At 50.5% G+C, this 25101-nt stretch overlaps 1 long non-coding RNA gene and 1 other non-coding gene across 3 annotated transcripts in view; both read left to right on the plus strand.

Annotated features, from left to right (window-relative positions):
- LOC127038607 (uncharacterized) overlaps window positions 1-25101 on the plus strand; it is a 131574-nt gene that overhangs the window by 21481 nt on the left and 84992 nt on the right. The gene's annotated exons all lie outside the window — the stretch shown is intronic.
- Window positions 16746-16827, plus strand: TRNAS-UGA (transfer RNA serine (anticodon UGA)). Its single transcript has one exon. It is a non-coding gene; the product is annotated as a tRNA-Ser (tRNA).

Below are 25101 nucleotides of genomic sequence, written 5' to 3' on the forward strand. Positions count from 1 at the left end.
GAAAGCATGAACCTCTACTCCCCCTTCCCCAGACACAGTTGCATGGGCACAGACCAAAGGAGCCTGCAGCACTGCTGCCTAGCTGAAACTGAGGCACCAGCCACTGACAGACACATCATGGCTCTCCTCATCCTCATCCTCTTTTCCATATACAACCTGGCGAGGGGAGGGGGGGGTAAACTCAGGGCAGTTGCATAGCTAACCTGTGGAACTCCCTGCAAGAGGATGTTGTGAAGGCCAAGACTATAACAGGGTTCAAAAAAGAACTAGATAAGTTTATGGTGGGTAGGTCCATCAAGGGCTATTAGCCAGGGTGAGCAGGGATGGTGCCTGTAGCCTCTGTTTGCCAGAAGCTGGGAATGGGCAATAGGGGATGGATCACTTGATGATTCCCTGCTCTGTTCATTCCCTCTGGGGCACCTGGCACTGGCCACTGTCAGAAGACAGGAGGATACTGGGCTAGGTGGACTTTGCGTCTGAACCAGTCTGGCCGCTCTTATGCCTCCCTTGGAACAGCAGTGACCCCCAGTGGGCAGTCAGAGTAATGCACAGAAGGTGTTTTCCTTGGCGCAGCAGTGACACCAAGTGGCCAATCAGGGTAACACACAGAGCACGTTTCCCTTGAAGCAGCAGTGACACCTCCTGGTCATTCAAGGTAATGCACAGAAGGTGTTTCCCTTGACACAGCAGTGACACCCACTGGTCAGGTGGCGTAATGCACAGCATGTGTCTGCCCTCTACAAGCAGTGACACCCACGGACCAGTCATGGTACGGCACATAGTGTGTTTCCCACCAATCTGGGTAAGGCACAGAGCATGTTTCCCATGGAGCAGCAGTGACACCCAGTGACCAGCAGGGGTGGCATCAAACTCTTTTCCTTTAGTGGGGGACTGAGATGGGCTAGACAAAAAAAATTGGGGGGCTGTGCCCCCCATCACCTGGCCCCACCCTTCATGGGGGCCATGACTCTGCTCCTTCTCAGTTAAAGGCCAGGCTCATCTCCTCTCCCCCAGGCTAGGGTTTACAGCAATACAAACTTTATTAAAATAAAATAGTAAACAGAGTTTACTTCAAATATTCTAAATCTGTCCAAATTTTAGTACTGAATCCAAAGTTCTCTTAAAGATCCCATAAGTAACCAAAACCTAAATGGAAACCAAAAACAAGGCTTAATTTAAAACCCAAACATTAAGAAAAACTTGGTTTGTAAAAATAAAAACTAACAAATGCTGTAAATTAATAATTTCAACATTTTATCAAAAAAGTGTGCTACAGCAGAATGATAAAATAACATCAAATAAATAAGCATGACCACTAAAACCTCCTATAAAGGAATTGAATCCTTGAATACTGGTCAAATCTGTATAAAATATGCAGAACTATGTCAAAACTGGTGTTGCAAGACAGCCATTCCATCCAGCAAATGTCAATTAAAAGCTCCAGTCCAACGAAAAAAACCAAAACAACACAATAAACCAAAATGGTCACAGCCTGAAACAAACCTACACAGAAGCAAAATTAAACCTGTACCAACATTGGAACAAATGATGTAAATTTCTAATTTTAACTTCTTGTTTCTCCCAGAAGGAAAGTGTCTTGCACCCCAGTAACCAGGCTGTCACTGCAGCTTTCCTTTCACTAAATAAGATTTTTACCAAATATAAATTGCCTTCCAAATTCTCTAAGAGAAATTGAAATTGTATCTTTGCACTAATATCCCAAGTGTGCAAGTCCATCCCCTCAGAGCAGCCCCACACCCTGAGGCCAGGGGAGAATCCCAACTGGTTTGTGCATTTGTAACCCTGGGGCCTGAAGCTGCTGAGAGAAAGGGAAGTGAGCCATCTTGGAGGTTTCTGATACCACCTGCGGGGAGCACAGGGATTTGACTGAGTGACATCCTGGCTAATTTTCACCTTCTTCTCCACCAGCAGGATCCACTGGGAGAGCTCGGGAGTGACTTGACCATGGCAGCACCCTATTTACATATTAAAAGATGGCATTTTGGGGCCAATGGGGTGAAATGTGAGTACTTTTGGGGTTGGGACCCACATGAGAAGGGATGTGTACAAACTGGAGAGAGTCCAGCAGAGGGCAATAAAAATGATTAGGGGACTGAGACACATGACTTACGAGAACCTACAGGTCATTTCCTGTATGTTAAGCTAAGGCAAAGTTAGCATATCTGTATTGTGACCTTTTACTCAGAGAGGAAAATCGACCTTTATCATGTTACTTAAATAGATAAGTACCCATGCCTGTCCAAGACCTTTACCTAGACCAATCGACAATGGAGAATGGCATAGGGTTTTTTTCAGTCTTGTACCCACAGATTTAAGAGGTACGCTACAAGGTAACTTATGTGCATATGTACATGTCATCAACAAGCACAAACATACTAGCCTATGAAGTAAATGTACCCTAATGTTTTGTGGGTGAGGAATGAAATTTGGGTATAGGAGGAAGGATTTCCGGCCCTTGTGCCCTATAAAAGAGGTAACCCACCTTGCTAGAGCACTTTGCTCTATCATTCTGACTTACTTCCTCCACTCTCTCTCTATGTACTATCAGCAGGCTGTACTTGTTCTTAAACTTTAAGTTTCAAGGGAACTAGGCTAAGTTCGGTTTCCCTACGTTTTTAGTCTTTATTAGGTTTTGATTTTAAGTTTAACATATACAAGTAAACCCTACGTAACACTAGCTTTTTCGAAGCACTTCATCTTTCACTTAAGAATTGAGAAACCTGAACTGCAAGGCTGGTCCTGTGTCTCTTACCACCAGGTTATCAAGGAAGGCTATGGGTATATTAACCAAAACTTTGTTGCATATAATGCCATATGTATCTTTTGAATAGCAGTAATGCAACTGTAACTTTGTAACTCAATTAAATTAAATAAAATGTAAGCTAATCAATTAAATTTTCATCAAATTATCCAAATTAATATTATTAGTACACCCTAAATCAGGCTACATGGGACAGAGACTTGGAGTGCAGAGGGATGAAGGCACTGGCTCTGGGGGTGCAGACTCTGGGGTGGGGTTAAAATGAGACATTCAGGGTGCAGTAGAGAACTCAGGGTTAGGATAGAGAATTGGGCTGTGAATGCTCAGGAATGAGGCCAGGAAAGAGAAACTTGAGATGCAAGAGAGAAATCAAGCTAGAGCAGAAAGCAGAGAAGAAGTGTGTGATTTGAGCTGCAGAGAAAAGAAAAAATCTCTGCTTGTCCCCTCTCACCAAAGCGTCTAAGAACCAGATGAGAGACATCTCTCCCCCACTGCAACAACAATTTAAGTTGACCTAGAGTGAAAAAGGAAATCTTCTCCTTTGTAGCACTAGCAGACCTGGACTGAGTCATGAACACCTCATCCTCTCCCCTGATCTCCTCCAATCTGGTGTTCCTGGCCTGGGGCACAGGAGGGGCTCCTCTCTTCTCCATTTGGGACATGGCGGGATGAGAGAAGTGAAAGGGCTTTATGGGAAATAATTATTTGCCTAATTCATGTGCAAGTCCTAGTCCTTGTTAACCCAAACAAACCATTTATCCTGCATGCTGATGCCAGTTTGGAGGTCTGGGAGCAGTCCCGTACCAGGAAGTGGAAGGAAATGTAAATCTGTAGGCTTTGCCAGCTGAGGACTGTCTGATAGCGAAACTCACTATCCCATTCACCTGCAGTAGTTCTTGGTCTTGAAATGGGCCATCACTGAGAAATTTCGAGACTACTTGTGTGGTGCTCAGTTTCAGGTGTGGACAGAGAACAATCCACTGACTTATGTGTTAACAAGGGCTAAGCTGGATGCTATAAGGCAGAGGTGGGTGGCTACTTTTGCTAGCCATAACTTCGCATTCAATACCAATGAGTTGGTATAATAGGGAATGTGATTTATCAGGACCACCAGTTCTTGGATACAGGGAGGACGTAAGCAGGATGAGAATAAACTCTACCCTGACATCTGTTGGTGATCTGTTGTAAAGGCCTTTTGTTGCTGATGTGCATGGTCACACCCCACCCCGCAGTGCATGATAGGGGTGCTTGTACAAAGGGTCAATTTGGCTGCTGTGGGATCCCCAATCTCTTTCTTATTAGGGCAGAGGTAATAAAGTGCAGTTATTCCGGTGATATAAATCAAGGACAGTAGAACGGTACTTAGCAGTTCATGATTTCGGAACTCACCCGAACCTACATAAATCTTGTTAGGCAAGGGACATGGGTTCCAAAGCAGAGTGAAATAATAAGATCAAGTGTCAGTAGTTTTTTTGGTTTTTCCAGGGCTGTGATCAAGTGTCTTGATGTTTTTGGTTTTCTTGGCTCAAGATGAAAACTTTGTTTGTGTTTCTGGGACCTTGAAGTAAAAACATTATTTAAGTAATACAGATTTTTTGTGAAATCTCTAAATAAAAATATTAGGTCCTGTGTGTTTCTCTAGTTTAAAAATAAAGCTTTTATAATTCTAATACACATTTGCACCTATACCACAGATAAAAAGTTATTAATGACTAAATGCAGTTGTTAGGTACACATAAACTGCTGGGCTGGCATCTCATTTCCACACTAAAACTTGTAAACAACTCCATAGATGGGTAAAATGCTCCTTACAGCTCAAACAGCAAGGAAATTTTGCAGATTGCACACTGGGAGATTAGCTGTGGGACACAACTTTTGTGACACACGGACTACCTCTGCAACCAAATTCTTAGTCACAGGTCAGCAGGCAGGTTTATGCACATTCTGGACTCTGGGACCAGAGCTGGGGTTGGTGGGGGGGGGGGGGGGGGGACAATTTTTGTGGCACATGCAACACCAACCTTTACTACTTCACTCCATAACACCACACACAGAGCAGCCTTTTACCTCTCAGAAACCAAAACATACCCTGAAAAAGATCAAGTAGCATAAGCTTACAACAAACAACTGCAACACTAACAACAACTCAAAGAGATTCAAAAACATTTCTGTTTTTACACACCAGAAATAGAAAAACCCACACGCATAAGGACAGGCCAGCAAGAACCACAGAAACATCTATTCCAACCTCCCACAAACCTTGGGTCTTTGGAACCCAGACCCCTTAATGATGAGTACTTTCAGGCGAGGGTGAAGCTTTCAGGCCTCAAATGCCAGATACAGTTACTCTCTCCTTGATCGAGAATGAACAGGAAAATACACTGCATTACTCCTGCCCCAATAACAAGAGACTGGGGATCCCACAGCAGCTGAAATGACCCTCTGGACAAGCAATCCCATCATGCAATCCAGAGTGTGTGGAACCATGCAAATGACATCAGCCTCAAAAGGCCTTTACAACAGATCACCAAACAGATGGCAGGGTAGAGTTCATACTGACCCTGCTTAAACTAGATTGTGGAAAAGATTAAAAACACTGAATGCTTTAAAACTCACCAAAACGCGGTGTGAATCCAATCCTCATCGTTGTATCCGCTCGTTATACTCCACACCTGAACTTAGCCCTCACATGGACAACACACCCTCCTAAACTCAGTGTCTGTACGTTAACGTTTTACCCCCAGTCGGGGCTATTGCACATTATGTATTCATTATGCCACCCGATCTTAACCGAACTTCGCACCCCCTGGGTAATCTGTACGTTGTTCCCCGATCACCAGAACTTCTGCGCCTAAACGCTGTACCGTACACTTCTTTTTTCTTTCAACATTCATCTTAATAAAATGTTGACTTTTGTTCGAGATCCCCGGATCCTGCTCCTTTGCAAGGCTTGTGCGTTTGCTCTGGGTTTTAGTCTGCTAAGACAGCGAGGGGGGCCGATTGAGCCAGAGGCGCTTGCCTGCTGCAGACACGGATCCAAGGCTGAACCCTCGTCCCCCACAAGCTGAAGGCTTTAACTAAGAACAGTTAAGAAGTGCTTCCCGTCTCCGGCACTCAGCTACCCAGCTCCCCAGTGGGGTCCAAACCCCAAATAGATCCCTTTTACCCTGTAGAAGCTGTAAAATCTGTGACCAGGGCAGCTGCCTAGCAGCCTGGGCATCTGCCTGCCAGCGCGTGAGCTCGTAAGGCACTAATCCGGATAGCAGTGGCTGGCTGGCAAAGCTGTGAAGAGCCAGCAGAGTGGTGCAGTGGCAGTGTGCTGGATCCATAACCCACAGGTCAATGGATCGAACCATCCTCTGCTACGTGTGCATTTGTTTCTTTTCCCTCTGGGCCTTCCAGCAAGGCGGGTGACCAGCAGGAGCAGCAAAGAGGTGGCTGAGGTGGCGGCCTGCCAGGGAGCTCCCTGGCACCTCTGGCTGCCTGGGCTGAAGGCAAGAGGGAGGTCGGGGTGTGGCAAGGGCCTCCTGTCAGAATGAGCTTGCAGTGCTTCCTGGTCCCCTTTTCCCACCCACCCCGGCGGGCTGCGGGAGAACAGGAGGGAGGCTCTCGGGGCACTAGGCAGTGCTGTGTGGCTGTCAGGGGAAAGAGCCGAGGCTACTGACTCGACCTGCCATTGACTCGTGTGGCTCTGCGCGCCGTCAGCCGGGGCGGGCCTGGCTGTGCACGTGACTCAGGCGTGGGCAGCGTGGCTGCTCTTTCCTGACGAGGCATGAGGCAGGGCAAGAGCTTTGCACAGCCTACAGGGAAGTGGGAGGGAGGCGTCTTTGGGCCGGCGTGTCTCGTCCGCTTCTCTCTTGCCGCTTGGGCGGGCTGCCCCCGAGCCCGTGTCCCACTGGTGCCCCCCCCCGGCTCCCCATGGCGGAGGGGGCGGGGGCAGCGAAGCCTCGGGGCGAGGGAACCAGGCCCGCACCCCACGCGCTGAGTCTCTGTCCCGCGCTCTCTCCGCCAATCAGGGAGCGGGGAACTACGTTTCCCAGTATGCACCGGGAGGGCATTGCCTGAGCAAACAGTCGTCACTTCCGCTCTGAGACGAGCCAGGAACTACAACTCCCAGCCTGCCCCGGGGCGTTTCCATCCTCTCGAGCCCAGGTAAGGGCGGGTCCCTGGGTCAATCGGACACCTCCCGCCCCTCCCCCCAGAGATCCCCGGCCCCGCCCTCCCCAAGCTCTGGGTCCAGGCGCGAACTCTTGTGTTCTGGGGTCTCGGCCTGGGCCCCGCGCCCCCCGCAGCGCGGCGCCCCCCAGTGTGGTGGGGGCTGCCAGGGCGCCTGCTCCCCTGGCCTCGTCTGTGCCGCCCCGATGTGCCCGCGGGGCTGCCCCACTTGGGGGGGGGCGTTGGGTGGAGCCCTATGGAAACACGGAGGTGGGCAGGGCTGGGAGCCAGGAGTCCTGGGTTCTCCCCCAGCTCGGGGAGGGGAGGGAGATTAGGGGTAGAGTGGGGGAGTGGGAGAGGGGCTGGGGGGCTCTCCTGCCCAAGAGGCAAGTTCAGGAGCTGGTGTCGGGCAGCAGGTCACTTCTGGGCCCCAAGTGTCTGATCTGGAAACAGCTGCCTGTCCCCGCGCCCGGGGACTGCGCGTGGCTGGCAACCGTCTCCTTGTACCTGAGACATGGGGTGGCATTGACCAGAGACTTTTGGGTTGTTGGACTTTGGGGTAATTGAACTTAAAACCCTAAGGGGAAAAAGGACAGTGCCAAACGTACTTGGAGGTGGGTTTTTGTTTATGGTTTGGGTTATAACCCTGTTTGTGGTGTTTCTCCAATGGGATGCCGCATTAATTCCTTCCTTTATTAAAAAGATTTTGCTACACTCAGACTCCGTGCTTGCGAGAGGAAAAGTATTGCCTCCTAGAGGAGCCCAGGGGGGGTGGTATGTGAGTGTCCCAGGTCACTGGGCGGGGGCTCGATCCGGTTATGCATTGTGTTACTGAAACAGAACCCCTGGATACTGAACCCGGCCCTTGTTGCTGCCAACTCAGCGGGGCAGAAGGGTTACATGTACAAGTCACTCCCTGTGCTGGGATGTCAGTTCGTACAGACTTTGCTGGTGCTTTTTCTGTAGCCTGTGGTAAAATGAGGCAATTAACTAGATGCCTTGATGGAAGTTCTCTGCGTACCCTATGGCGTACACATACCCTTGGTTGAGAACCACTGATGTAGGGGAACCCAGGCCCACCCTCCGATTCTGACTTCCAACCCCGTACCCTGGGCAGCTGGTTCAGCTTTGCTTACCTTGCATCAGCCTCAAGTCAGCTTCACTGGTCACCAGTTCCAGCATGGCCAGGCATCAGAGAGAGGAAGTTTCCTCTCAGCTGGAAAAGCAGCAAGGGCTCCATGAGGGGTCGGTGCTGCTGGAGCAATTATTGACACTTTCTCTAGTCTCCTTTTCAGATTTTGCCCCATTTTCTCTTTAATTCTCCAATCTTAATTTAACAATCTCTGATTTGGGATATTTTCACAACCATTTGACCTGAAGCAAATTTTCTTCCTTTCTTCGGGAAATTGTCCTGAATCATTCCCCAAATGAGAAGGGGCTTAATGGATGCAGTTTGCAGAGCCCTGAGACACAGCTGCCTCTGGGGTGGGCTGGGGTGGCCATTCTCTGCTGGCAAGGAAGGGGACAGAAGGAAAAAGTCCCCAGAGGAGACTTTCCAGCACAAGGTTACGCCGTCCTGGCTACTGCTACCCCCAACTGCCAGTCACCTGCCTGCCCCTGCTTCTGCCTCCTCTCCACTGCCAGGAAGTTTTCCTGCTCCACACTCCCCTCACGTACCCTCTTAAAGCACCTCCCCAAAGGGCTCCCTGCTGCCATGTGAATGGTGTGGTTGTGTGTGTGTGTGGGGGGGGGGAATTATTGCTGTCTGTTAATTGAACTTCCACTGTCCAATTACTCTCACTTAATGTAAAATCTCTTCATATTCAGATGGTTTTCTCTCATTAGCAAATGTTTCTTTTTAGACCCATTTCTTCCCCAGTTCTCTAAGATAGATATAAAATATCCTGTGTGCAGCGCTGTAGTAGGCAGGGTGGTCCCAGGGTATTGGAGGCTTCCCCTTGGTTTGTATACAAATGTTATTCTCCAGCCCATTCCTTACGAATACTAACTTGATGTTAACTTTTTTGCCGGCAGCTGTGAATTGAGTGGAGCTTTTCATTGATCTGTCTACAGCAACATGCAGATCCCGTTCTTGGGTTGTGTAGCCGATAATCTGTTCTGCTGCCATCACTAGGTGTAATGCATGTTCAATAGGGGTTTCTCCCTCTTCCCTTTTTGTATTTCCTCTCCCTACTAGTGTTGGGGTGTCCTTCTCCTCAGGTTAGTGTATTAATGATCTCATCTTGGGGTCATATGTGTCAATTCATTGCTACGTCTTCAGAGAACTATCCATGATGACTCCAAGATCTCTTTCCTGATATGTTGTAGCTAAATTAGCCCCCATCATATTGTATGTATAGGGGTTATGTTTTTCCAACGTGACATTTATCCACCTTAAATTTCATTTGCCATTTTGTTGCCCAATCACTTAGTTTTGTGAGATCTTTTTGAAGTTCTTCGCAGTCTGCTTTGGTCTTAACTATCTTGAGCAGTTTAGTATCATCTGTGAACTTTGCCACTTCACTTTTTACCCCCTTCTCCAAATCATTTATGAATAAGTTGAATAGGATTGGTCCTAGGGCTGACCTAGGAAAATCACAGCAGCAAGATGGAGTCTGGAGTCACATGGGCAGGTCACATGTCTGTGCCTGATTCAATTTGCAGGCCTACAACATTGTTTACATGTTAGTTTGAATGTTCCCAGGAAAGCTCGGATGTGGATTGGCATTTTCCAAAGTCCATTGTCAGTGAAACGTTTCTTGATTGGGCACTTACTGAGAATAGTCCTTTCTCAAGAAGCTGACCAAATACATCACTGAGGCTACTTGAAATCAAATACATTTGAGATACAAGTACATAGCCCATATTCATAACTTCAGATAGAAAAATAGTACACACATACAGCTAGTATAATTATAACCAGCAAATCATAACCTTGTCACAGACACCTCACACGACAACTTTTGCACAATATTTGCTGCAAATATATAACAGTGGTGGCAGCAATGATCTATATGGTCCCAGTTGATATTAATAATGTCACAGCCTACAGAGAAATGAGAGGGAGGTGTCTTCTAGCCGGCGTTTCTCCTACATTTCTCCATTGCCGCTTGGGCGGAGGCAGGAATGGAGCAAAACACGCCTGGCTGAAGGTTTTGTGTTCAGCCTTGAGGATTAATCCTGAGCCTCCAGCATGGGTGTTGGGAGATGGATTTCTGAGTTGCATCCAGCACAGTCTTCGGGCCTGAGCTGAAACCACTGAGGCCAAGAGAGATGGGTTGAGGTGGCCTTTGAGGCTCCCAGCAGGTCTTGAGGAGCTAGGGGTTATCGCCATGCCTGGGTGGGCTCAAACCACCATCCTTTCAATTAACAGCAAAACACACTGACCCATTGCGCCACGGAGAAACATGTCTGCTGTTACCAAGGCTGCTGCCTAGCAGCCTGCGCATCTGCCTGCCAGCGCTAGAGCTCGCAAGGCAAGTGTGGGTGCTGGAGGCTGTAAGTAAAGAGCCAGCAGAGTGACACAGCAGAAGCGTGGTGGGTCCATAACCCAAAAGTCAATGAATCAAAACCGTCTTCTGCTAGGCATGTGCTTGTTTCTTTTTGCTGGGGGCCTTCAAAGGAGGAGGCAACCAGCAGAGCATTGAAAGCCTAGGCCATGAGGCAAGAGGTGGCTGAGGTGTCCGCCTGCCGGAGAGCCCGGCACCTCGGGCTGCGTGGGCTGAAGGATTTTTTTAATTTCTCAAGAAACCTTTGTGGTTTTCAATGGAAATCTAAACCCAAAGCTAAAATGTTGAGGATTTTGTTTTCATTTTTGCAACCCCCAGTGAAAAGGAGTGGGTTGTGTTGACTTGTTCACTGTCCATCCCTTTTCTTTTCCTAGACTTGGTCTACAGAGTGTCAGTCCTACTGAGCCTCAGGCCATGGTCTCCAAGGTTTTGGAAATGTACCGACCTGTCCTGGACATGGTCCCTGCCAGCTCATGTGACGCTGGCTTTGCTGAGCCTGCTGCTGGGGAAGAAGGAAACTTTGTCTCTCAGCTGGACGTTCCCTTCAGGTGCCCAGTCTTCAGTGTGGCTCGAATGTCCATGGATCAGGGTTCACTGACCCAAGAGATAGCTTTAAAAAATATGAACGTTTTCACAAACACACTGACTTTCTCAATTTTCTTTTTCTTGGTAACATTTCATGGATCTTTTGGAGATGAATCGGTTAAAAAATACAGGAAATCAGGGTGTCACCAAAAGGATATAATATAAAGTTTGCAGTTAAAGGTACAGAAAGGAACTGAAAAGGCAGCTGCAGACTTTAAGACTGTTTCTTTAAACAAGAGGGGGCAATCAATGTGACCCCAAAAACCTTGGGACTCATAATCTGATATTGCAGAGAGGAACTTTGTCTGTTTGCAGTGTATTTCAGCCTATGTTTCGGACTGTGAGAAATCTGTTAAGAATGGGACTACAATTCACCATTTCCTTCTCCGCTGCACTTCCCTTTCCTCTGGCCAGGTCAGGGGAATGGTCCTGAGGCAGGAAAGGGCCGGGCTGTTGTGGGAAGTGTGGTGGCCGCGTGGCAGGCGAGGAGCTGCAGAGAGCTGGATGCGGAGGGCAATCCCCAGGAACGGATGCAGATCCACATGTGGAACAGGCTGTGACTCCCAGAGCTTACAGCTGGCTGCAGGTCTGGGTGGGGTTCTGGGGGAGCAGCAGCGGCTGGGCAGGGAGCCAGTACAGAGCAGCTCCAATGAGAGACACGAAGTGAACCTGGCCTGGAAACCTGCAGGCTCCAATTTGCTTGGCTAGAGATTGGAGTGGAGAGGTCACCCCAGGCTTTAGGCCTGAAGTAGGGTTACCAACTTTCCGCACAAAACCAAACAGCCTAACCCTGCCCCTTCCCCAAGGCCCCGCCTCTTCCCCGAGGCTCCCGCCCTGATTCACTACATTCCCCCTCCCTCGGTGACTTGCTCTTCCCACCCTCACTCACTGTCACTGGGCTGGGCAGGGGGTGGGGTGCGGGAGGGATTGAGGGTCCTAATGGAGGGTGAGGGCCAGAAATGAGGGGTTCAGGGTATGGCAAGGGGCTCCGGGCTGGGCAGGGGGTTGGGGTGTGGTAGGGGGTGGGGGTTCTAATGGGGGGTGAAGTCCAGAAATGAGGGGTTCAGGATACGGGAAGGGGCTCCGGGCTGGGACGGGGGTGGGGATGCGGGAGGGGGTGAGGGGTCTAATGTGGGATGAGGGACAGAAATGAGGGGTTCAGGGTATGGGAAGGGGCTCTGGGCTGGGCAGGGGGTTGGGGTGCAGGAGGGGGCTGAGGGCTCTAACGGGGGGTGAAGGTCAGGAGTGAGGGGTTCAGGGTACGGGAAGGGGCTCCGGGCTGGGCAGGAAGTTGGGATGCAGGAGGGGGTGAGGGCTGTAAAGGGGGTGGAAGAGCAGGAATGAGGGGTTCAAGGTATGGGAAGGGGCTCTGGGCCGCAATGGGGGGTGGGGGGGTGGGACTGGGTGAGGGCTGTAAAGGGGCGTGAAGGGCAGGAATGAGGGGTTCGGGGCACAGGAAGGGGCTCCAGGCTGGGTAGGGGGTTGGAGTGCAGGAGGGGGTGAGGGCTCCGGCTGGGGGTGTGTGTAACCTTCCCCTTTCCCTAGCCATGTGTCTGAGCCACCAGGGTCAGCAAGTACAAGGCTTCGCTGCTGAAGCACTGACAGTGGGTACGTCTACACTACAGGATAAATTCGAATTAGCTTAAACCGATTTTATAAAACAGATATTATAAAGTCGATTGTGCGTGTCCACACTAGGTACATTAATTCGGTGGTGTGCGTCCGTGGTCCGAGGCTAGCATCGATTTCTGGAGCGGTGCACTGTGGGTAGCTACTGTAAAAAAATGAGGCCAATAACGTCGATTTGCATCCACACTAACCCTAAATCGATATAGTAATATCGATTTTAGCGTTACTCCTCTTGTTTTGTAGGAGTACAGAAATCGATTTAAAGAGCCCTTTAAATCGATATAAAGAGCAGTGTAGTGTGGACAGGTGCAGCGTTAAATCGATTTAACGCTGTTAAAATCGGTTAAACAGTATAGTGTGGACCAGGCCAGTGTCCAGTGACGCTACACCTGGCCCTCTACTGACAGCTCAGGGGTTTGGCGTCCTCTGGCACAGAGACTCCACAATAACTACAGGGTTATTTCTAATGGGTTAAAGCAGAACTTGTGCTGAGATTAACACGTCTCTCATGGGTCTGGAGGTTTTACAGCATGAACTGGCTCTGCGTGTGGGTACTGTGCATGTGTTTGAGTGATACCAACACGGCTGAAACACACAACTCCCCATCCTGGGGGTTTCCATCCCGCCTCATTCCTTCCACGGGGGTCACTGACCCGGCTCCTCTACAGCCAGATGTCCTGATGGGCAGCAGCCGGGATGTTAGGAGAGGTTCTGTTTTCTGTGACTAGTGACAGGCCCAAAGTGACTCCCACCAGCCCCCATTGCCTTGCGCTGCAGCTGCCAGTCTCTGAATCCTGGCCTGGAATTCGATTGGAACGAGGCCCCTGGGAGCTGGATAGACCACGGGTCAGACACTGCAACATTGTAGCCAGAACATCCTGTCTAGATTTTAAGGCCAGTCAAGACAACTAAATAATCTGTCTAACCCCCATACACGTGACAGGCCACAAAGTCACCCCTGCACTGAGCCCAACAACCGGGATTAAACTAAAATATTGCAGGCCTTAGGAGAATATCCCGTTGTGTGCCACAGACAGAGCATAGGAGAGGCAGAGGGGTACCAATACTGGAGGCCCCTGCACTGGAATTGATTTGGTGAGATGTACCCAGCTGATCTGGCAAGTGACTTGTGCCCCATGCCGCAGAGGATGACAAAAACTCCAACATCCCTGCCAGTGTGAGCTGGGGGAAATTCCTTCCTGACCCCAGCAATGGAGATCAGGGAGACCCTGAGCATGAGAGCAAGGCCACCAGCCAAGCATCGGAGAGAAATGGTTTTCTATCTCACCTGTGAGCACTTTCTTCAGGTCCCCCATCCCCTCCTGCCACTCCCATGTGGGGTGGAGAATCCATCATTGCCCTGGGTACTTTGTTCCATGTTTAATCACCCGATTGCAAATGTGTCCCTTATTTCTCATTTTACTTTCTCCGCCATTAACTTCCAGCCACTGGTTCTTGTTCTGCCTTTTGCTGCTGGGTTAAAGAACCCTTCAGTACCCAGAATTTTCTCTTTGGGAGGTGATTTACGCATTGTCATCAAGTGACCTCTTGGTCTTCTCTGTGATAAACTGAGCAGACTGAGCTCTTGTCTCGCACTGGAAGACAACTTTTCAGCGCTTTTTTTCCTCTTCTCTGCTCCCCGTCCAATTTTTCATTCTTCATCTTAAAATGTGGCCAGGACGACTGTGTGCAAGAGTCCAGTGTTGGTCTGAACAATGTTGTACAGAGATAACACTAGTGCCCTATAACTAGTCACTGTTCTCCTGTCTGTACATCCAATGACAACCACAGCATCGCATGGGGATTTCATTCTGAGTTGTTTGTCCATTATGACACCTAAACCCTTCTCCGAGTCACAGCAGTCTGGCCTTGCTCGTTAGTAAAGCTCAGGCCATGGCTACACTGGCGCTTTACAGCGCTGCAACTTTCGCACTCAGGGGTGTGAAAAAACACCCCCCTGAGCGCTGCAAGATACAGCGCTGTAAAGCCTCAGTGTAATCAATGCCACAGCGCTGGGAGCACAGCTCCCAGCGCTGCAAGCTACACCCGTAGAGGATGTGGTTTACGTGCAGCGCTGGGAGAGCTCTCTCCCAGCGCTGGCGCTCCGACCACACTCACACTTCAAAGTGCTGCCGCGGCAACGTTTTGAAATGTCAAGTGTAGCCATACCCTCAGTGTGTTTGAATGGCCACAGCTGCCCAAGTGCTCTGTAACATGCACAAGGGATTCCACTCCTCAGTCACCTTCAGTGCTGCTGGTCTCTTTTCTCTTTCTTCTCCAGGATCCACATGTGTCATTGTGGGGGGAGTTCTCCTCCTCTCTTTGCCTGGGAGCGATGTGACCCCCGGATGGACTGACCAAACCCAGGATTCCTTCAGCCTGAAAGCAGAGGGGAGCCTTCACCCGCTCCCTCTTTAAGGCTTCAGTCCCAGATCCTAAATTTCCTGCCAAAACACAAAAATCCACACTGAGCCCAACTCCTCTCTCGGTGGTGATTTCCTTCTCCCACAAATCTGTCTTGAGGACACAGCCCTGGGAACAGGACACAACCCTGAGATTTCCCTTCGCAGCCTGCAAGGGGCAGTTCGCCCTATTAAACAGCTCGGGAATGTCGTCTTTTTCTTTTCTCCTTTCAAGAGTAACTTCATGTATTTCTAGTCTCTTTATATGACCCCCCGATTTGCCGCTTCCAATTCTCTGCTGTACACGCCAGCACTGGATTGGCTGATGTGCCTGGAGCCATCCTGTACTGGGTACATGGGGGACTTGCAGGATCAGACCCTGAAATCGCTTTAGAGGGAAATTCTAATCCTAATCTGTTCCTGGGAGATGTCGGTACGGACCCAGGCCGTCGAGCACCATGGAGTGAAGAGACCATTTTATCAGTAAGTCAGACCCCCAGCTGCCCACTGCCTGGATCACCTCCCCCCAGGTGACGTGAGCCACCCTCCAGAGCCATTGCTGGGCCACAGGGGACAGCCACACAAGCCATGGGGATGGGCAGCTCCCAGGAATCTCGGCAACGAATCTCCAGGTCGGAGGGTTTCCCCTAGTGCTGGATCCACCCTCAGGGTCCAGCCAGCCAGCAGCTTCCACCCAAGCCTAGAGCGCTAACAGCAGCAGCGGGGCTGGGGGGCTGGGGCCAGTCACCTGAGCATGAACCCAGCCGACCCCAGGAGATGGACCCAGGTCACCAGCCCAACCCACCACACGCAGCTGCTGCCACTGCCCATTAGTGCATGAGCTCCCATGGACCACGCTGGGGAGATCCCCCAGCTGCAGGGTAGATGCCCCTGAGCGCCTGGCAGGGCACAGCTCCTGGCTGACCTGCCCTGCTGACTTCTCTACTAGGCTGGGTGGATCTGGGGCCAAGGGTGCTGGGTGACAGGGGGGCGTTGGCTCTGGCTGGGACTGTCACTTCCCCCCCTCCCCATCCAACAAGATCACAGCAAACGAAACCAGCTCAGCCTGCAGGGGAAGAGTTCAGTCCAGGGCCGGTGCATTCTGGGAGCAGGGACGGTGCAGAGAAAGGGCAGATACAGGGCACCTCTGAACACTCCGCGCAGAACTGCTTGTCCTGACCCACAGCCCCTGTTATCCCAGCCCTGGGCTCCCCTCTCACTGCTCTGCCAGTGCCCCTCACTCCCGATCCACAGACCTCCCCCGCTGTATCTGTGACTTCTGCTACTGAACCACCAATGCGCTGACTCCTCTTGTGAGACATTTCTCTGCACAATACTGCTGCTATTCCAGTTACTGACTCCAGGAAACATTTTCCTTAGCCTGATTCCGTGCGTCACTGGTTTCTATAGCAAAGGTCAGTGTCTGGCCCTGTGGCCCAGACACTCATTCACATCAAGCTTGAAGTTGAGAATCATTTCCATTCCCGCTCTGTGGGAGGGGAGACTTTTAAATGCGCTCTCTGTGTGACTGCACATGGCTAAGCAAAGAGAACAAACCCCAAATCCCCCCTGTGCTTTGGGAGCCAGGTTTGCTGTGGGAATTCTGTAGTTCAGATGACTTCATGCCTGGGCATTGTGATTCTTTACCAGTTTCTCTGGCAGTGGGGTAGTTTTATACTCACAGCTGTGATGGCCGAGTGGTTAAGGCGTGGGAGTTGAAATCCAATAGGGTTCCCCTGCGCAGGTTCAAATCCTGCTCACAGCGAGGTCTGTGTTTTAGCTACTCTCTAACCTGGGCAATACCTCTCTACAAACCCCTGAGACACTCTCAATTCTCTCCCCACTCCAAGTAAATCCTGTTCTGCTCCTTTCATAGAGATGCCTGGGACACCACTTCTCAGCACCTGAAGCCTCTGGCACTCACCTTGTGCCCCATAGATCAGCCATAGCCCTGGTTCTGCTCCTCTCTCTAGCGTGCGAAAGGAGCCAAGTCAGCGATTCCATGGGTGCTACAGGGCTGCAGAAAAAAAAAAGGTGCCCAGCAGCACCTCTGCCCCTGCACCTCCCACCTAGCAGGCCTGGCCGACAAGCTTCTCCTTCTGCGCCTCCTGCTGGCCATTGATGGGGTGTGCTGGAGGATGGAGGAGAGAAAGAAGTGGGGCAGGGTCGAATAGGAAGAGATTTGATGGTTTGGGGGCAGGGCCTGAGGTGGAGCAGGCATTGAGCTCCGCCCGGGAACTCTCAAAGTCAGCGGCTCTGAGTGCAGAAGCCTTCCCTGAGTCTGAGCTGCCAGGATCCCTGCCGCAGAGCAGGTGCCACAAGTCTCAGCTCTGTCCCACACATGGCTCTGGGCACCACCAGGAATCAATTGGCTGCTGGCACACAAGGCAACTTAAAAGCTGAGTCCCTGGACAGCAGCTCAAACCCTGGCTCCTCCCATTAAGAGCCTGATGCTCTACTGACTGAGCTAGCCAGGCTTGCTAGGAGCCTCCACCCCTCCTCTTCTTCTCCATGGCCACTGCCAAATCCTCCTTCTCTTCCTCTCTCCTGCACCTGAGGGTCACTAAATCTCCTCACCTAGACAGCCAGCTCATCCACTGCACCCCAATCCCCCATGCCTGAGCCTCCCTGCCAAAGTCCTGCATCTGGCTCCATAGAATTAATTCTCACGTGTTGCTGGGAACTCTACTTCTTGTGCCCAGAGAGTCTCAGCCCCCTCAGTAGAAGACCCGAGAAACACAGTGTCTGCCTTTTCTAAAGAAGTGCTTGGAGGGGCTTTTCTCATGTGGCCTAATGACTAAGGCATCTGACTTCAGAGCAGGAGTTGAGAGTTCAAGTTACTTCAGGGTTGTGTTGCTGCAGTTTTACCTTCGTGCTGAAATTCCTGCTCCCTTCAGGGCTGGAACCTCTTCTTGGCCGCTCAGGCCAGTGCTCTGGCTTCAGCTAGAGACCTGGGAAGGAATTCAGGGGTGAGTGTCACAAAGACTGGGGCATGAGCCCCAGGTGCTTCCAGTCTAGCCTCTGCCCTTCCTGACTTGCCAAAGAAAATGGGCAGCTGCCCGGGCTGGCGTGTAGAGCAGTTTCCCTCTTCCAAGTGTGCACCTGTCCCTGTGCTTGAGGGGGTTGCTACATAGCGCCTTGGGAACCTACATGTTTCTCTGCTTCTCGCCAGCTGGGGAAAAGCCTCTTGGGGTAAAGTCTCCTGCCCCACGGCAAAAGTGAGCACTGTGAGTGGGAACAGACAGGGGCCACACCAGGGGGCTGGCCCTGCTTTCCTAGCTTCTTCTGATGTTGGTGACAGAGCATCAGCAGCTCCCTTGCATGCTGGTCTGTGGGTCGCTTTCAGTGGGTGTTTGGCATGGCAGGAAGCAGCCTGGCTGGGGGTCTTTGTGGCTGTATGCTGGCCATGCATAAGCATGGTCCTCCCCTCCTCTTGCCCTGCCTTCAGTTGCTCTGTGGCTTATAAACCTTCCCTTGAAGCTGTCAGCACCAGCAGCCTCTGCTCTAGGTGTCCAGAGGAGGGAAGGTGTGAGGGGCTCCAGGCTGGGCTCCACTTCCCTCCTGCCAAGCCCTGACTATTAATCCCGGCCCTGGCATTCCTTTCTTCAAGCGCCGTGTGGGCCAAAGGAAAAGTGTGGCAGCAAGCACAAGGGCCAAACTTGTGGGAATCAGGTGAAGCAGCAAGAATCCCAACCACCAGGTCAAACCACAGGACTACAGGCAGCCGTAGCCACTTCTATACCCCAATCCATTGCAGCCACCTCAACCAAAGACCTGGCTCCAGTGGGTGTGAGTCACCCAGCAGGAGGGAAAAGACTCACTCTTAAACAACTGGAGACAGGGAAATTGAGCGCTTTGAGCTCCAGGGCTTTACACAAACCAGCACAAGGTCCCACTGACATTTGAACTCAGACTCTAGGATTCAGAGTCCCAAGTGCTGCCTATTACACCATGGGATCAGCTTGTGCTGCCTTCTCTGGCCATCGGTGACCCTCATGGGGCTGGCTGTGTAAGGGACTGTTGGCCCTTTACTAAAACTTAGTGGGGTTTTTGGTTGGCTAGTTCCCAGTCCCAATAGAAGGGAGAAGGGTCAATGGGAAATCAGAACCTTGAGACCGACATGCCCTTGGGGCAATGGTCACAAACTGGTAGGGAACATGTGAGAATTTGTTAATGGAGAAAAATTCCTGGTGAAAATTGGCAAAGCTGTGGAGATTCTGAAAAGTTCCTGTGAATATACACATGAAGATACAAACAGAGAGACAAACACACACAGAGAGAAAGAGAAAATCACACACTGCACAGGCCCACACAGACATAAACAAAAACCAAACCCACACAGCACACAGAGCCATATACACATAAGGGAAAGCCACACAAAATATAGAAAGAACAAATCCACACCAAAAAATACAGCAAAAGCCCACAACAAGAAAGCACAACAACCACATACCAAAAGAATACTAAGCAAAAAAACAATCTGTATGCAAAAATCATACACACACACACCCAAAACTATGCCAGGCATCCACCAAAATCACACAGGACCCACATGCAGATCAACACGACAGACGAAAAACACATCAAAATATAGAAGGCCAGGCATGGTTGGAGTCTCACAGCGAAGAGGGTGAGCACACAGGTGGTTTGGGGAGCAAAGACTGAGGGGGAGTCAGGGGCAGCGCTCTGGGCTCTGTCTGATCCCTCCTGACACAGGTGGCTGGTAGAGAGCAGAGCCTGGTAGATCTGTGGAATCTGCCCTGCTCTCTGTAAAGCAAGGGGACCTCGGTGTCTTTTGAGCTGGAATTGTATTTTCTGCAGGACAAAATGATTGGCAGAAGCCATTTGCTTAAAGAAAACTAGTGCTTTAGGTGAGGTTTAAACTCACAGCTTCAGCATCATTCCCTCAGCACTGCTACTATAAGTCCTGTGCACTAATCCATTGCACCTCTGCTGCCTGAGGGTCTTGTCTCCTTGATTCATGGATGGATTAGGGGTTGAGGGGGTTGCATTAGGAATGGTCAGAGGCCCCTCTTGCTTTCCAACCACCTTGTGATGCCGGCCGCAGAACGAATGCTGGTCTGTGTGTGGCCTTCAGTGGGGGTTTGGCATGGCATGGAGCAGGCTGGCCGGGTGTCTTTGTGGCTGTCTGCTGGCCATGCATAGGCATGGTTATCTCCTCCTCTTGCCCTGCCCTCGGTTGCTCTGTGGCTTATAAACCTTCCCTTGGAGCTGTCAGCACCAGCCGCCTCTGCTCTAGGTGCCCAGAGCAGGAAAGATGTGTTGGGCTCCAGCCTGGGACTCTTCCTCCCTCCTGCCTAGCCTTGACTATGAAGCCTGGCCCTGGCACTCCTTCCTTTGAATGTCATGGGCAAGAGGAAGAGTGTGGCAGCTGCAGGGACCAAAGTTGTGGACATCAGGTGAAGCAGTGAGAAACAACCATATGGTCAACAGCAGGGCTCTCCAGCCAGAGTGTTAAGTTCAAGGACCCCAACCTATAGCAGCCAGCCCACTGAACCGTCCGGACCAAAGACCTATCTCCAGTGGGCATCAGTCACCCAGCAGGAGGGAAAAAACTCACTCTAGTTCACCCTGAGGGAGGGGAGCCAACACATTGAGCTCCATGGCTTTGCAGGAAACCAGCATTGCTCCAGGAGGTCCTACTGAGATTTAAACCCAGGATCCAAAGTCCTGAGTGCTGCCCATTACACCATGGGACCTGCTGCCATTTCATTTTCTAGACCCCTGTGACTCTCAGCTGGCTGGTTTGTACCCTGCACTTATTGCTTCCCACTAGCAGCTTCCTCTTGCGGGACTCTCTCTCCTCCTCCAGCGACTGTGGTCCTGCACTATCAGATCCGCAGGTCCTGCCCTGAGTCCCCGCATCCCCCTGCTTTGTCTCCATTCCCTGCAGGCCACAAAAATGTAGGGGAGCTGCCTCTCCCTTCACTCAGTGCTCCTGCTCATATCGGCCAGCTGCAGCCTCATCTCCTGGAACTCGGCCAGCTGTCATTTGATCCGGTCACACAGTCACATGCTGACTGGCTCCTCAGCATGGATGCTCTTGTGGAAACCCCACAGGTGACGCTGCAGGACTTGGTACCGTTGGTTTCTTTAACGTTGTGGTATTTCCCCAGCAGCTGGAACAAAGCCACCAACAAAGCAGGGGGGGCGGTGGTAGGCTCCGGGATGGAGTTTGGGTGTGGTGCAGAATCTGGGCTGGGGGAGGGGGTTGGGGTGCAAGGGGGACAGTGGCAGGCTCTAGGAGGGATTTTGGGTTCATGAGGTGCAGGTTCTGGGCTGGAGCAGGGGGTTGGGATGTGGCACCTATCTCAGGCAGCTTCTGAAAGTGACCCACACCCCCATTTGGCACAATTCCTACATGGAGGAGGCTGGGAGAGTCCCCTGGCACCACTGCCCACAGGCACCAACCCTGCAGCTCCCATTGTCGCAGTTCCAATGGCAGAGTTGGCACTTGGGGCAGGCGCAGCGTGCAAGAGACACACCCCACAGGGGCCGCAGGGACATGCCAGATGCTTCTGGGGGTGGTGCACCGTGTGAAGCGAGGGTGGGCAGGAATCTGCTTTAGCCCCACTGTGCTGCGGTAGTGGTGGCAGGAACCCCCGGGCCCTTTCCAATCACCCGGGGCCAGCTGCTCAGGCTTTCTGATGGGGAAGCAAAGGGAAGCCACAAGAGTGGTCATGTACCCCCCATGAGCAGTTCTGGGGAGTCTTTTGGGAGCTCCTGAAGTAGGCAGCAGAGAGGTGCAGCCTCGCCACAGAGTCTGTTTCCCTGGAAGGGAGAGGGGGCTGCAGGGTGATATCCCACCTCTGAGCATCCAAGAGACTCTGCTCCCCACTGCCATGCTGGAGCCTCCACATTTATTTATTGGCAAATAAAATTTGCAGAATTTTAAACTACTGTGCACAGAATTTTATTGTGCAGAATCTCCTGAGGAATGAAACCGACTCAGGGAACCTCCTTGAATTGTCACTGCTTGGTTAACCACTCAGCCACCACATCAATGCAGAGAGAGTGCCAAGCCCTACTGCTATGTGGGGGTGGGGGCTGGGGTCAGGTCATACACATTCAGACTGTACGCTCCCCCAGCTACAAACCGCTGCTGATTTCCCATTTAGGACATTAGCCCTTACTGACAAGGTTTGTCTGTGGTCTCTTTTTATCTCATGCTGCTAGTTAGAAGGATATTTATTTATTTATTTATTTTTCAAAATACACAACTCCCTAAACCTGCTTTTAGCAATCAGAAGAATTTAGTGTCACCTTATTTTTGCCTGCCCCAGTAAAAAAGCAGAGGCTTTGTGGGTTTCCTGACTCAGAGGATGAAAACAAACATGTGTCGGTCCCAGGGTGGCTCTAGGCACCAGCAAAGCAAGCAGGTACTTGGGGCAGCCCATTTGCAGGGGCAGCAGCTAAGAGGGATCCAGCCTGGGAGCAGTGACCTAGAATCCTACTTTTGTCATCTCCGACTCAAAGAACACTTCCAACACACCTCTGAACAACATCCTAACCCACAGAATCCTTCCTACCAAGGTTATAATAAAAAGGATTCTGCATGGACTCCTCCTGAGGGTCGAAACAACAGACTGGACTTCTACATAGATTGCTTCCATCAATGTGCACAGGCTGAAATTGTGGGAAAGCAGCACATACTGCTCATAACCTAAGCCGTACTGCACACAATGCCATCAACAGCCTCAAGAACAACGCCGACATCATAATAAAAAAGGCTGACAAAGGAGGTGCTGTCGTCACCATGAATAGGTTGGAATATGAACAAGAGGCTGCTAGGCAGCTCTCTAACTCCACATTCTACAGGCCATTACCCTCTGACCCCCACTGAGAGTTACCAAAAGAAACTACACCATCTGCTCAAAAAACTCCCTGAAAAAGCACAGGAACAGATCTGTACAGACACATGGCTAGAACTCCGACCAGGTGTATTCTATTTGCTACCCAAGATCCATAAACCTGGAAATCCTGGATGCCCCATCATCTCAAGCATTGGCACCTTAACAGCAGGATTGTCTGGCTATGTGGACTCTCTCCTCAGGCCCTATGCTACCAGCACTCCTAGCTATCTTCAAGACACCACTGACTTCCTGAGGAGGAAACTACAATCCATCGGTGATCTTCCAGAAAACACCATCCTGGCCACTATGGAGGTAGAAGCCCTCTACACCAACATTCCACACAAAGACAAGCTGTCAGGAACAGTATCCCCGATAATATCATGGCTAACCTGGTGGCTGAACTTTGTGACTTTGTCCTCACACACAACTATTTCACATTTGGGGACAATATATACCTTCAAGTCAGCGGCACTGCTATGGGTACCCGCATGGCCCCACAGTATGCCAACACCTTTATGACTGACTTAGAACAACGCCTCCTTAGCTCTCGTTCCCTAACGCCCCTACTCTACTTGTGCTACATTGATGACATCTTCATCATCTGGACTCATGGAAAGAACCCCTCGAGGAATTCCACCGTGATTTTAACAATTTCCATCCCACCATCAACCTCAGCCTAGACCAATCCACACAAGCGGTCCATTTCCTAGACACTACTGTGCTAATAAGCGATGGTCACATAAACACCACCCTATACTGGAAACCCACTGACCTCTATACTTACCTACATGCCTCCAGCTTCCATCCAGGACACACCACACGATCCATTGACTACAGCCAAGCTCTAAGATACAACCGTATTGCTCCAATCCCTCAGACGGAGAGAAACACCTACAAGATCTCTATCAAGCATTCTTAAACACTACAATACCCACCTGCTGAAGTGAAAAAACAGATTGAAAGAGCCAGAAGAGTACCCAGATGCCACCTACTACAGGACAGGCCCAACAAAGAAAATAACAGAACGCCACTAGCCATCACCTACAGCCCCCAACTAAAACCTCTCCAGCGCATCATCAAAGATCTACAACCTATCCTGAAAGATGATCTCTCACTCTCACAGATCTTGGGAGATAGGCCAGCCCTCGCTTATAGACAGCCTCCCAAGCTGAAGCAAATACTCACCAGCAACCGCACACCATACAACATAAACACTAACCCAGAAACTTATCCTTGCAACAAAGCTCAATGCCAGCTCTGTTCACATATCTATTCAAGTGACACCATCATAGGATCTAATCACATCAGCCACGCCATCAGGGGCTCGTTCACCTGCACATCTACCAACGTGATATATGCCATCATGTGTCAGCAATGCCCCTCTGCCATGTACATTGGCCAAACCGGACAGTCTCTACGCAAAAGAATAAATGGACACAAATCTGACATCAGGAACATAACATTCAAAAACCAGGGGAACCACTTCAGCCACTCAGTGACAGACTTGAAGGTGGCAATTTTGCAGCAAAAAAGCTTCAAAAACAGACTCCAAAGAGAGACTGCTGAACTCGAATTAATATGCAAATTACATACAATTAACTCAGGCTTAAACAGAGACTGGGAATGGTTGGGTCATTACACTAATTGAATCTATTTCCCTATGTTAAGTTCTCCTCACACCTTCTATGGGTCATCTTAATTATCACTTCAAAAGTTTTTTTTTTCTCCTGCTGATGATAGCTCATCTCAATTGATAAGACTCTTCCTGTCGGTATGCATACTTCCACCTTTCATGTTCTCTGTATGTATAAATATCTCCTGTCTGTGTGTTCCATTCTGTGCATCCGAAGAAGTGAGCTGTAGCTCAGGAAAGCTCATGCTGAAATAAATTTGTTAGGCTCTAAGGTGCCACAAGTACTCCTGTTCTTTGCGGATACAGACTAACAGGGCTGCTACTCTGAAGCCTGGGAGCTGAGAACCAACAGGGAGCCTTGGGAGCTGTAGTTCCTTGGTTAGCTCCCTGCCTATAGAGCCAGCCCTGGAGCCGGGAAAGAACTACATTTCCCAGCATTCCCTTGGCTGCTATCAACAGGGAAGGGAGAGGGAGGGAGTATGGTAGGTGAAACCTCATGCTGCAGCTTGCTGTGAATGGAGAGCTCACTGCT

Source organism: Gopherus flavomarginatus, chromosome 21 (genome assembly GCF_025201925.1).
Source record: "Gopherus flavomarginatus isolate rGopFla2 chromosome 21, rGopFla2.mat.asm, whole genome shotgun sequence".
In the NCBI taxonomy this organism is placed as follows: Eukaryota; Metazoa; Chordata; order Testudines; family Testudinidae; genus Gopherus; species Gopherus flavomarginatus.